At 29.3% G+C, this 12,376-nt stretch overlaps 1 long non-coding RNA gene across 1 annotated transcript; it reads left to right on the top strand.

Moving 5' to 3' along the window:
- Nucleotides 1-4,394: 4,394 nt before the first annotated feature.
- Nucleotides 4,395-12,135, top strand: LOC111623346. The gene is made up of 3 exons (XR_002756426.1): nucleotides 4,395-5,298; nucleotides 9,803-9,884; nucleotides 12,024-12,135. It is a non-coding gene; the product is annotated as an uncharacterized LOC111623346 (long non-coding RNA).
- The last annotated feature ends 241 nt before the right edge of the window (nucleotides 12,136-12,376 follow it).

The following is a 12,376-nucleotide window of genomic DNA, read 5'->3' as shown; positions in this document are numbered from 1 at the left end:
ATGTGGAGAGTTTCCTCTTCTGCATTACTTACTTTATATTTGAATAAGTGAGAACCAGTCTTAAATCAAAATAATGTAGAAGAGGATTTTATATTATTTTGATTTAAGTTCAGTTCCCACTTGTGCTGAACCATGGTGAAAATATGCTGACTAAGCAATTTTGACATCTCACAATGGAAAGAATGCTGCTGCTTCAAGTCAATTTCACTCAACTTTTCCATTGCAGCAAAAATCTGTAAATAAGTATTTGAGTAATCACATCATTTTCGGTTGATAAACTTTGTATGTTAATGCAGCTGTTAACATAATATGATGGACAGCAATCCATAAATGTTGGAATCAAGTTTTGGTAGTCACAATGATGAGCTAAAAGTTTACTGGGAAAAACTTATAAAACCAAAACTGTGTCAATGGGAATTACTGGACAGATTTTCCATTGCAATTATTTTTGATAGTTTTAACAATTCCTTTTAATATTTTACTATATTAAAATAATAAAATATATAAGTGAAAATTATATTATTCATTTAGTACAGTAGAAGTTTGTTAATACAGCCTGGACCAGAATGGTGCCGGATTATTGAAAATGCTGTATTACTGGATGTTTTTGTATTTTTGAAAATTTGATAAGTTACATTTGATTTGAATATTGCAGATATTTGGGTTGTTGTTAAACTAAGTGATGCTGTTGAGAGCATTGCTAAACTCATTTTCTTCAAGTGCTGCTCTCAGTGATCCTCACAGCAGTCTCATTGGTTTGAGGTTAAATCTGCCGTGCTCGTTTCATTTACTTTTCTTGCTGCAACAAGATGGCTGCCTCCACAATGGAGATGTGCAAAGTTGAATTCTTATATGATGTAACAGTAAAATTGTGAGGTTTTGATCACCGTGACTTGATGTTCTATTTGTACTAATTTTTTTTTTAAAATACTCATTAGTAAAAAGAGATTTTGACAAAACTTGTATATTTAAAATGTTTTATTATCTGCTTTATGTTGCAGAAAGAAGCTGCATACATTAAATTTATACTATTAATTTTACTTCCTAAACAAAGCTTTACATCACAAAAATGAATTACTTATAAAATGTTTCGAATTAAAAACATTCTAATAGCTACACTAAGATCCACCATTATTCTGTGTGCATTGTTAAAAGACCTTCAGCACCGATTGCAGCATTTTCACAGTGAAAGCAGCAGTGCTGAATTTAACAAGAAATTGATTGCTATACAGTTTGTACAAGTGCAGACAGATGTATTCTTCCAATTTGTTTATGCATTCTCCTTAATCATTCTGAAGATGATACAGTATGTGATGACTATTCTGTGTTAAGATTGGTTAAAAAACCTGCAAAAATGTGAATGAACATGTTACTATCTAGGAACTCTAGTGTACCATGTGTCCAAACAAATTCCAGTTTACAGAATACTAGCATCCTGTATTATTGGCTTCTGTTCAGATATTATAGGTTATTGGACTTTCTGAATTATCAACTGCTATATTAATAAGCTTCTATTGTAAATAACACTTTTGTAATATTATTTTAAAATTTTCTTTACAAAATTATATCATATTAATGCAAACATTTAAATTTCAGTTTTTATGCTGTTCGTGCCTTCAATGATAAACTTTTGTTGCTTGAAAAAGCTTTTATTAAAACAGAAAATTTACCAGATAATTATTTCAGGTAAAATTATATATTAAATAATTATATTATTGATAAATTTATATTGAGATAATTGTAATATATTTTTAGTTAAATACATTGATAAATAACATTATTTTAAACATAGGATAATTAGGGAAAATATGATAATAACAATAGATTTTTAATCTATTGTTGTTAGATAGAAATTTAAAATATATTTAAGAAATAAAACAAAAATAATACATTTATTAGTGTACGAGTGTAGTCCCATAAGTATCCGATCTAACAAAGAAGACACAAAAAATTTGGGAAAACATATCTATTTCTCAACATAGTCTCTTTTAGCTCAATACACTTTTCCCAGTGATGTTCAGTAGCTTCAATACCCTGTTTATAGTGAGAACTGTCAAGCTTCTCAAAATAGCCATCAACCACACACTCCACTTCTTCATTGTTGGCAAATCTTTTACCACCAAGCCATTTTGTCAAGTTTAGAAAGAGAAAATAATCCAAGGGGGCTAAATCTGGCAAATAAGGTGTGTGAGGAAGCAATTTGAACCTTAACTCATTGATTTTGGCCACCACAATAATGGATATGTGAACTGGTGCATTGTCCTGATGAAACAACACTTTCTTTTTCGCCAAATGCGGCCATTTTTTCTTGATTTTATCACTCAAGCGCTGCAGTAAGTTTGCATAATACTTGCCGTTGATTGTTTTTCTTTTTGAAGATAATCAATGAAAATTATCCCATATGCATCCCAAAAAAACTGACACCCTGACCTTGCGAGCAGATAGAACTATCTTTGCCTTCTTCAGAGCCAATTCTCCCCTTTCAGTCCATTGTTTTGACTGTTCTTTTGTCTCAGGTGTGAAGTGATGGACCCATGTTTCATCCATGGTTATGAATTGATGCAAAAACTCTGNGGAAAAAACAGAATTTGAAATGTAAAATTTGCTTTCACGCCCTATTACTCTTTGAAGATGGAAGTTGAAATTTGGGGTTCCAACTAAACATGTGGCTACTATCTACAGAAGTTCAAATTTCTTCTGATGTTTAAAAACTTTTTGATTCAACGTTAAGAAGAGATAGACTTAGTCTCAAAAGACATTTTACTTTATAAAATTCGTTTGACTCCTTTACCATTTACTGTTTCATTATTAATGCTTAGTTATTACAGATGGAGTCGTGTGTGACAAAAGACAATACAGTGGGTGATCGGTTAACGAACATAATCCATTCCAAGACTTTGTTTGCTATACGAATTGTTTGTTAACTGATTATCGATTTACCATAGGTTTCTATGGTAATTTGATTAATTCATTCTGGAGACCCTCAAAAAATAAAAAAATACAGTATATACTTTCTTACTACGTTTATTCATATGTAATAATAAAAATACATATATACATGGTCTTTCATTTTTATTAGTCATGTTTTTTCTGTTTGTGAGGGTTAAAGAATCTGTCTAATGTCGATTGCTTTTCTGTCATCTTCATGATTTTTCAGAAGTAATTAATAGCATTGTAATTGTAGAGATCCCTAGGCCTATTAACCTCAACTTGGTTTGGATGCCATTTTAAGACCGTTGTTCTGACATCCTCCCACTTCTTCAAATGATCTTTAATAGCAGATATCGGCATAAATCCGCATTTTCAAAAGAAAACGTAAAAGAATTGTTTGTCAGAAATACAAAAAGCTGGAATTACTAGGGAGAGTTTCAAAGTTCGGGGGAATACTATCCGATCAGTATATATTGGGTAGAACATCAATGTCGACGTCTCCCGGCCTTCAAAAAGTTTTGAATTGTTGCCTGAAGACAAAGGAAGACCAATCAGTATTCATTATTTTACATCGCTTCTTGTGTTTGTTCAGTGAAGTGTTCATTAACCGATCACCCACTGTACTTTAATATTATATTATAATGGTTGCCAAATAAAAAGCGGACACAGGTCAGAACTGGCAAGCATTTATTGCAAATACAGGGTGCAGCAGAAAGAATGTTCTGATTTGGAACGACAATAAAAAAAATACATAGCAAGATAGAGAAAAAAATCTTTTATACCTGATAAGTACACAGTATGCCATTGTCATCCATTAGGTTTTGAAGAGTACGTCAGTTAAATGGCAACTGTCAATGTTGATGCAGTTTTGAAGTCTCTTTTTGCAAATTTTGCATTGATCTACGGACTATGTTCAGCAGAATTGCCATGATTTCTTGCATAATTGCTGCCTTGAGTTCTTGAAAATTTGTTGGTTGATGTTGGTACACTTTTGATTTGAGATAGCCCCACAGAAAAAGTAACAAAGTTTCTGACAAAAAAAAAAAAACAACAAGTTTCTGAGAGAAATTTGTTTTTTCTTTATACTGAAAGGGAATTTGTAAAATTTGAATTAACCAAGTTTGTATTTTATTACATCTAATACTTCTGAAGCAACATAACATCATATAGCAACTTCTCACATTTTAGAATTTAGAATATTTATAATTATGATTATAATATAGCACTCATAACTTTAAAATTTTATAAAAGTAATTTTTAAGTTATAAAAATTTTATAAAGTTTTACTTATATGAAAATGTTTGTAAGAAATATTATCTTAATAATGATTTGGTAATCACATTTTAATATTTTATTATAACAAATAACTTTTTAAAAGAAGCATGTTAAGTAATATAATCCCATTGTTTACTATCCTATAAATAGTAGATTAAATTTAAAATTTTAGGATAATGAAAAAGTACATGATACATCTACCTATAAATATACAACATTGTTGTTATATAACTGTACTATTTTATCTGTTTTGATAGTTAATCTATCTGTTAATTTATGTTTAATATGACAGGTGTTTATTTAATTCATGGTCAGGAGCAAAACTTTAAATTCATCCTTGGAATCTTCCAGCTTTTTGTTTTTTTCAAAATAATCTTCTTTGAACCTCATACACTTTTGTAAGCATTGTACCCATGCGTTAAAAGTGTCTTAGTTGAAATCATTTTTCAACAGCATGAAAAGTGTTGTCATTGTGGCTAATACAGTGCAGCCAATAGTCACTGCCATAGGTGCTTAGGTTCTGTCACATTGTTGTATTCCTCAAATTAGCATCTTGTAATTCTTTTCCTCTTTCCATGTCTGAAGAGAGCTTTGAAAGAGAAATATTTTGCATCTAACAATGAAGTTTGCAGAGCCACAACAGCACTTTGCATGCTTTTATAGAATGGCTTCAAATAAGCTTTTGATGCATGAGTACAACACTGGAAATGTGTGAAGTTCAACAGAGTATTTTGAGAAAGGCCAATGGCCAGAAGATTTTGAAGATAACATTTAAGGTAAGTCTTCACTCCTGTCCACAAATTAAATCACCATCCTTTGTACATTTTAAATTAAAATATTTATTGTCCACTGAACCATTATTCTAGTTGTACCAGTAATAATTTTTGTAGTATTTATAATGATAAAAAGTATAATTAACTTTTTTTCTTTCTAAGTATCATAAAGCATTAACACAATTGTGGGCTGAAGTAACTCATCAACTGGCTGATTTACCACTTATACCATTCGAAATTAGAGATTATGCTGCATTTTTGAATTATTCTGCAAAAATATTAAAAAAGCAGTTAGTGAATTTAAAAATCATTCAGCATGGTAAGAATTCTGTTTAATTAATTAAAAATATTCAATATTTTATATATATTAGAGCAGTGTTTTTCAACCTTCTTGAATAAGCGACCCCTTTACAAGTTAAAAAATTCTGGCGACCCCCCAGGGCCATATTAAAACTATGTCAGTGATTTTAAAAACTACATATTTAACTTTCTTTCTGCTGAGACCTAAATATCGATCAAAAAACCAATTGTACTGTAAAATAAACAGGCACAGCCTTCTCACTGAGATTGTAGGTTTTTTTATTGTAGTGTAGGCCCTACAAACACTTGTCTTTTTCTTTTAGCCGCGACCCCCCGTGTAAGGCTTTGCGACCCTTCTGGGGGTCGCGACCCACAGGTTGAAAAACACTATAGTAGAGCATCAATTATCCGACTCAATTGGGGACTCAGGTTGGTCGGATAACCGAAAAAAATGAAAAAAATACATTAGTATAGTATATTAGTATATCCCATGTAATTACTATATCAGTATATCGCTATTAACCAACTTCGCATTGAATTTTCATTGATGTTAAGCCTAGTGAATTCTTTAAAAAATAATAATCGTCGCTATTGTATCATTAAAAATTATTTTTAAGTTATTTTATTGCTCACAAAACAAACAAACAACCACTTGTAATTAGAAAATTAAGTCTTGTTTAAATACGCGCCTCCCTTCAATGGTCGAGCTGGTGTTGCCAGCTAAAACATGCAAAAATTTAACAAAAATAATATTAAAGTAGCCAAGACATAGCCAAATATTGTAGTGCTACATCACTAGCGGACATTTGAAATTTGCCGACTAGAATGTCTAGAACTAGGTCGGTTAACCAATGTGACGGTTAATCGGGGGTCGGATAATTGATGCTCTACTGTATTTGAATTTTAATTTTTTTTACATAAGAGTTAACTTTGATATCTTAGTTAATATTTTTTTATCTCAATAGTATTTCTGAAGATACAGAAACAATTTTATATTAGTTATTAGTCATTTTATATAAAATTATTATGTATAATTTATGTTTGAATTTTGTTGTATTTTGAACTTATTAAATAAAACTTAAAAATAATTAATAAATCTTTTATTTTATGCTTTATATTTTTTTCATATAATAATTCCTTTGCTTCTGAAAAGGAAAAAATCTGTATAATCTAATATGGAATTTATAGTCATTGTATTTATATTAATTAATTTATTTATTAGTATAAAGTAGTAATACACTTACATACAGGCATACATAATTGAAACAATAACAAAAAGACAAACAACAAAAAATTTTTCAAACTGACAAAATATATTATTTCAAAACAAAGCAGGCAATGGATATCTAGTGACTCTGATTCCAAAACACCATGATAACCTTTTTATTAATAATTCAAAAACGTCTTACTGACAAAGCAAAATTCAAAAAATAAATTATTAAAATTTTAAATGCAAACATGAGGTCAATAGAATTCATTGCCAACAATAAATACCGTATATCTGCGAAGATAAGACGAGGTATAAATTTTTGAAAAAGTTTTATAGTTTTAGCATTTATATGTCCTATAAGATGACGCACAAACTATCAAAAGCCTATGAATTTAGTTTAGATAAACGATCATCATCTGGATAATAATACTGTATAGCAGATACAGAATTATGTTCTATTCGTAATTTTTCAAATGAACGAATTTTATCATCTTTCATCTGGTAGCACTGCCCTGTGATTGTTGCAAACATTCACATTGATTTGGGTAATGACCTTGACTATTCACAAAAATGTCATATGGGCTATTCTATTTTGTGGACATACCCTACTCTACCAGTAAATAATTATGATTTGTTGGATTTTTATAATGGTTTTAATTTATATAAATTTTAATCTGTTTTTTTTTTCTTTTCTTTTTTGTATCTGTCCTATAAGACTACCCCAGATTTTGGGGTCTTTTTTTATAATTCAACTACCGTCTTGTCTCATCTTATCTGCACTGATATACAGTACTTCAGCAGCAGGTTTTATAACAAAAAGTGCTGCACTTCAGTTGAAACAAAATGAAAATTAATTGCAATTTTTAAAGAGTTCATAATAATTATTATTATTACAAACATTATTTCAACTAATGGTCATTTTACATTAAGCATTTAAATTACATTAAAAATAGAACAAAATTTCTTATTGATAATTCAATCTTTGATATCATATGGATTGGAAATACATAGAGTTGAATGCTTGGAGAAAGAAAACAGAATTCAATTGGATTTTATCAAACAGCTTTACTTGATTAAAAGATGGATTCCCTCTTATTTGGTATATCTATGGTTTCAGAGATTATCATTGGTTTTTGATGTTATAAAATTCAATTTTCTCTTGTTTTTTAAACAGCCCAGAAGTTATTTAGTAAGAAAAGCACGTAAACATATAAATTTTAATTGTCATGCATTGTTTTATTAGATTTTTGTTAATGTAATACATTTTGTTCCAGAAAGAACTTATAAAAATCTCTTAATTGCAGAAAAATTACAGATAAATACAGTAGACCCCCCTATAACGCTTAGATACGTTCTACGCTAATCGAATTTTACGTTGTAGGAATGATTAAATACATGAGCCAATCGCAGCCCGATAGGTGGGAACTTTACGGACTAAGGCTGTTCGAAAGGTTTTCTTCTATAAAATTAACCGATTCTAGACTAATTCGACTCAACATTTCCAAAATACGTATAATTTTTTGGGAGTAATCCATATAAACTATGCTATAAACAAAAAATTATAGGATTACTTACCGAGTGTGTACCGTTCGACTACGCCGTTGCTTAAAGCTGGTTTTCATCGCGGAACAGCACATTAAACGGCGGCCGCGATTTCTAATAACGAATTTTTCGCATAAAAATAACTTGACCTTTGGAGACATCATTAATATAAATAATTTTTATGGACGTTGAATAAGAAGTGTTTCTTTCACAAGAAATGTATAAAATTAGTGCTGTATTAGACTTACGGTACCTAATTTACATACTGTGCAGACGATAATAAACTCAACTTACTAGCCTAAAATCTCCGTAGCGTGTTGCCAGGCGGCAGAAAGCATATATATAATTATAATAAAGTTACAATAAATTAAGTTAATATATAATTATATGTACAGTACCTAATTTATATATAATACTAAACAGACGATAGCAAACTCAATTTAGCCGCTCCGTAGCGTGGCGCAGGGTCAGAGGAAAGTAGTTCGGCTGCTCATCCACTATTGGTCCAGACACTATCAATCTTCTCACGAAACGACATTATAGGAGGTACGTTATACGAAAGTTGCTACAATTTTTTCGCTACGTTATAGGAATTTCCGTTATAGGAACGTACGTTATAGGGGGGTCGACTGTACAAAATAATTCAAATGCAGAATTAAGTATCATAATCTTCTAGAAAACTGTTAAATTTAGAATATTTAAACTATTTTTTGTAAAAATATTTGAAATTTTAAATATAAAAACAAAGAAAATAAAAAAATATATAATAAATTTTACTATTTTAATACATGCACTTTATTTTTTTGTTATACCACTAAAATAAAAATAAAGTAAAATACTGTAAGAATAAAATAGTATAAGAAATGATCAAATTTTTCATCATTAATAAATGCTGCTGTATATAGAGTAGTCAGTCAGAAGTTTGGGTCAGTATGTCCTCAGACTCACATGGATGAGAAACAGAAAACTATTAAACTTTTTACTAATAAAAGGCATTGTTATATACATTTATTTTTTAATGTATGAGCCATTTTATTCTACATACTTTCTTCAGGAAATGGGCATGATCTTCAAATGCCTTTGTGAAGAAAGTTGGAGAAATGGCAGTCAGTCAAAAGTTTGGTCACTTCTTTCTTCATTTCCTTCATTTTATCAACTAAAATTGATTACTAAAATATCTGACATTAATATTACAAAACTGCTTAGCTATAGCAAAAAGTTTATAAAAAGCAAGCTACCAGTATTTTTTATTGAACATAAAGCATAAGATTAGCATATCAGAATACAATTTCTTTACAATTAAAATATCATACATGAATATTGTACATGCAAAAATTGCTTAGATATAGCAAAAAGAATTTTATAATTAAAATACCTGATAACCATAAATACTAGTTCATGTAATTTGAGAAATTCACTAGCCTGTATGGGACACTTCACATATAAGTCACAGGGTAAATTTTTATTGTTTGAGCCACTGTATTGGACTAAGTTGTGTCTGGTATGCCATACAATACAGTATATTATCAGATATGCATATATGGGAAGCTTTCCTAAAAAGACAAGACAAGGATTAATATTTAAATAAATTACTATCACAAAATCAAAATACCAATAGAAATGGTAAAAACTCACATTAGCCATTTTTTACCATTACTGCTGGTGTTTTGGTTTTTGTGATGGTAGTTTATTTAAAATTAGCCAGCTTTTAGCAGTCATTATTTGAATAATTTATGTTTTCTCAAAATAATGAAAACTTTTTTTTATATAGATGATTTAGATGCAGTTGTTAACCTCTTTCAAAAAGAAGTTAATAAATTTTATCAAAACAAGAGAAAAATCAACATTTCAAAGTAAGATATTAAAAAAAGCTTTTCTATATAAGTTTAAATAAGTTTTTTGACTTATATGATAAAATATTAATCACAATATCTTTAAAAATTTAAGTAATACTATTTGTTTTGTGAACTTCTGATTAATTGGAGGTTTTATTCAACTATGAAAAAATTTTATTTCATTTTTCTTTTCTTCTGGCCTCCTGTATTCAGAGGGTTGCAGTAAACAAAACAGTTTTCTTCTAAGTTTTTCTGTTCAGTGAATCTCATTATTTGTTTTTTTTTTATATCACCATTCATTTTCTTTATGATCTTCCTATTTCTTTTTTAAACTTTCCATTTTTTCCTGAAGACTGTCATTATTTTTCCTGTAGGTTTTCTTTTACAATGTGTCTGGTAAATGCTCTTTCCCATTTCATAATTATCTTCACAAGGCTTATTTCTGTTAACTGTTCCAAAAACTTCACTGTTTCTTATGTTATCTGTCCCTTGATTTTTTCATATTTATGCAACATCATATTTCCACAGCACTCCATTCAAAATTCAAATATAAAATAAGTAATGTGGAGAGTTTCCTCTTCTGCATTACTTACTTTATATTTGAATAAGTGAGAACCAGTCTTAAATCAAAATAATGTAGAAGAGGATTTTATATTATTTTGATTTAAGTTCAGTTCCCACTTGTGCTGAACCATGGTGAAAATATGCTGACTAAGCAATTTTGACATCTCACAATGGAAAGAATGCTGCTGCTTCAAGTCAATTTCACTCAACTTTTCCATTGCAGCAAAAATCTGTAAATAAGTATTTGAGTAATCACATCATTTTCGGTTGATAAACTTTGTATGTTAATGCAGCTGTTAACATAATATGATGGACAGCAATCCATAAATGTTGGAATCAAGTTTTGGTAGTCACAATGATGAGCTAAAAGTTTACTGGGAAAAACTTATAAAACCAAAACTGTGTCAATGGGAATTACTGGACAGATTTTCCATTGCAATTATTTTTGATAGTTTTAACAATTCCTTTTAATATTTTACTATATTAAAATAATAAAATATATAAGTGAAAATTATATTATTCATTTAGTACAGTAGAAGTTTGTTAATACAGCCTGGACCAGAATGGTGCCGGATTATTGAAAATGCTGTATTACTGGATGTTTTTGTATTTTTGAAAATTTGATAAGTTACATTTGATTTGAATATTGCAGATATTTGGGTTGTTGTTAAACTAAGTGATGCTGTTGAGAGCATTGCTAAACTCATTTTCTTCAAGTGCTGCTCTCAGTGATCCTCACAGCAGTCTCATTGGTTTGAGGTTAAATCTGCCGTGCTCGTTTCATTTACTTTTCTTGCTGCAACAAGATGGCTGCCTCCACAATGGAGATGTGCAAAGTTGAATTCTTATATGATGTAACAGTAAAATTGTGAGGTTTTGATCACCGTGACTTGATGTTCTATTTGTACTAATTTTTTTTTTAAAATACTCATTAGTAAAAAGAGATTTTGACAAAACTTGTATATTTAAAATGTTTTATTATCTGCTTTATGTTGCAGAAAGAAGCTGCATACATTAAATTTATACTATTAATTTTACTTCCTAAACAAAGCTTTACATCACAAAAATGAATTACTTATAAAATGTTTCGAATTAAAAACATTCTAATAGCTACACTAAGATCCACCATTATTCTGTGTGCATTGTTAAAAGACCTTCAGCACCGATTGCAGCATTTTCACAGTGAAAGCAGCAGTGCTGAATTTAACAAGAAATTGATTGCTATACAGTTTGTACAAGTGCAGACAGATGTATTCTTCCAATTTGTTTATGCATTCTCCTTAATCATTCTGAAGATGATACAGTATGTGATGACTATTCTGTGTTAAGATTGGTTAAAAAACCTGCAAAAATGTGAATGAACATGTTACTATCTAGGAACTCTAGTGTACCATGTGTCCAAACAAATTCCAGTTTACAGAATACTAGCATCCTGTATTATTGGCTTCTGTTCAGATATTATAGGTTATTGGACTTTCTGAATTATCAACTGCTATATTAATAAGCTTCTATTGTAAATAACACTTTTGTAATATTATTTTAAAATTTTCTTTACAAAATTATATCATATTAATGCAAACATTTAAATTTCAGTTTTTATGCTGTTCGTGCCTTCAATGATAAACTTTTGTTGCTTGAAAAAGCTTTTATTAAAACAGAAAATTTACCAGATAATTATTTCAGGTAAAATTATATATTAAATAATTATATTATTGATAAATTTATATTGAGATAATTGTAATATATTTTTAGTTAAATACATTGATAAATAACATTATTTTAAACATAGGATAATTAGGGAAAATATGATAATAACAATAGATTTTTAATCTATTGTTGTTAGATAGAAATTTAAAATATATTTAAGAAATAAAACAAAAATAATACATTTATTAGTGTACGAGTGTAGTCCCATAAGTATCCGATCTAACAAAGAAGACACAAAA

This window comes from Centruroides sculpturatus, unplaced genomic scaffold (genome assembly GCF_000671375.1).
Source record: "Centruroides sculpturatus isolate CEXI.00-Female unplaced genomic scaffold, Cexi_2.0 scaffold339, whole genome shotgun sequence".
NCBI classification, from domain to species: Eukaryota; Metazoa; Arthropoda; class Arachnida; order Scorpiones; family Buthidae; genus Centruroides; species Centruroides sculpturatus.
Note: the sequence above shows the minus strand (reverse complement) of the source record. Positions and strands in the feature narration are given on the sequence as shown.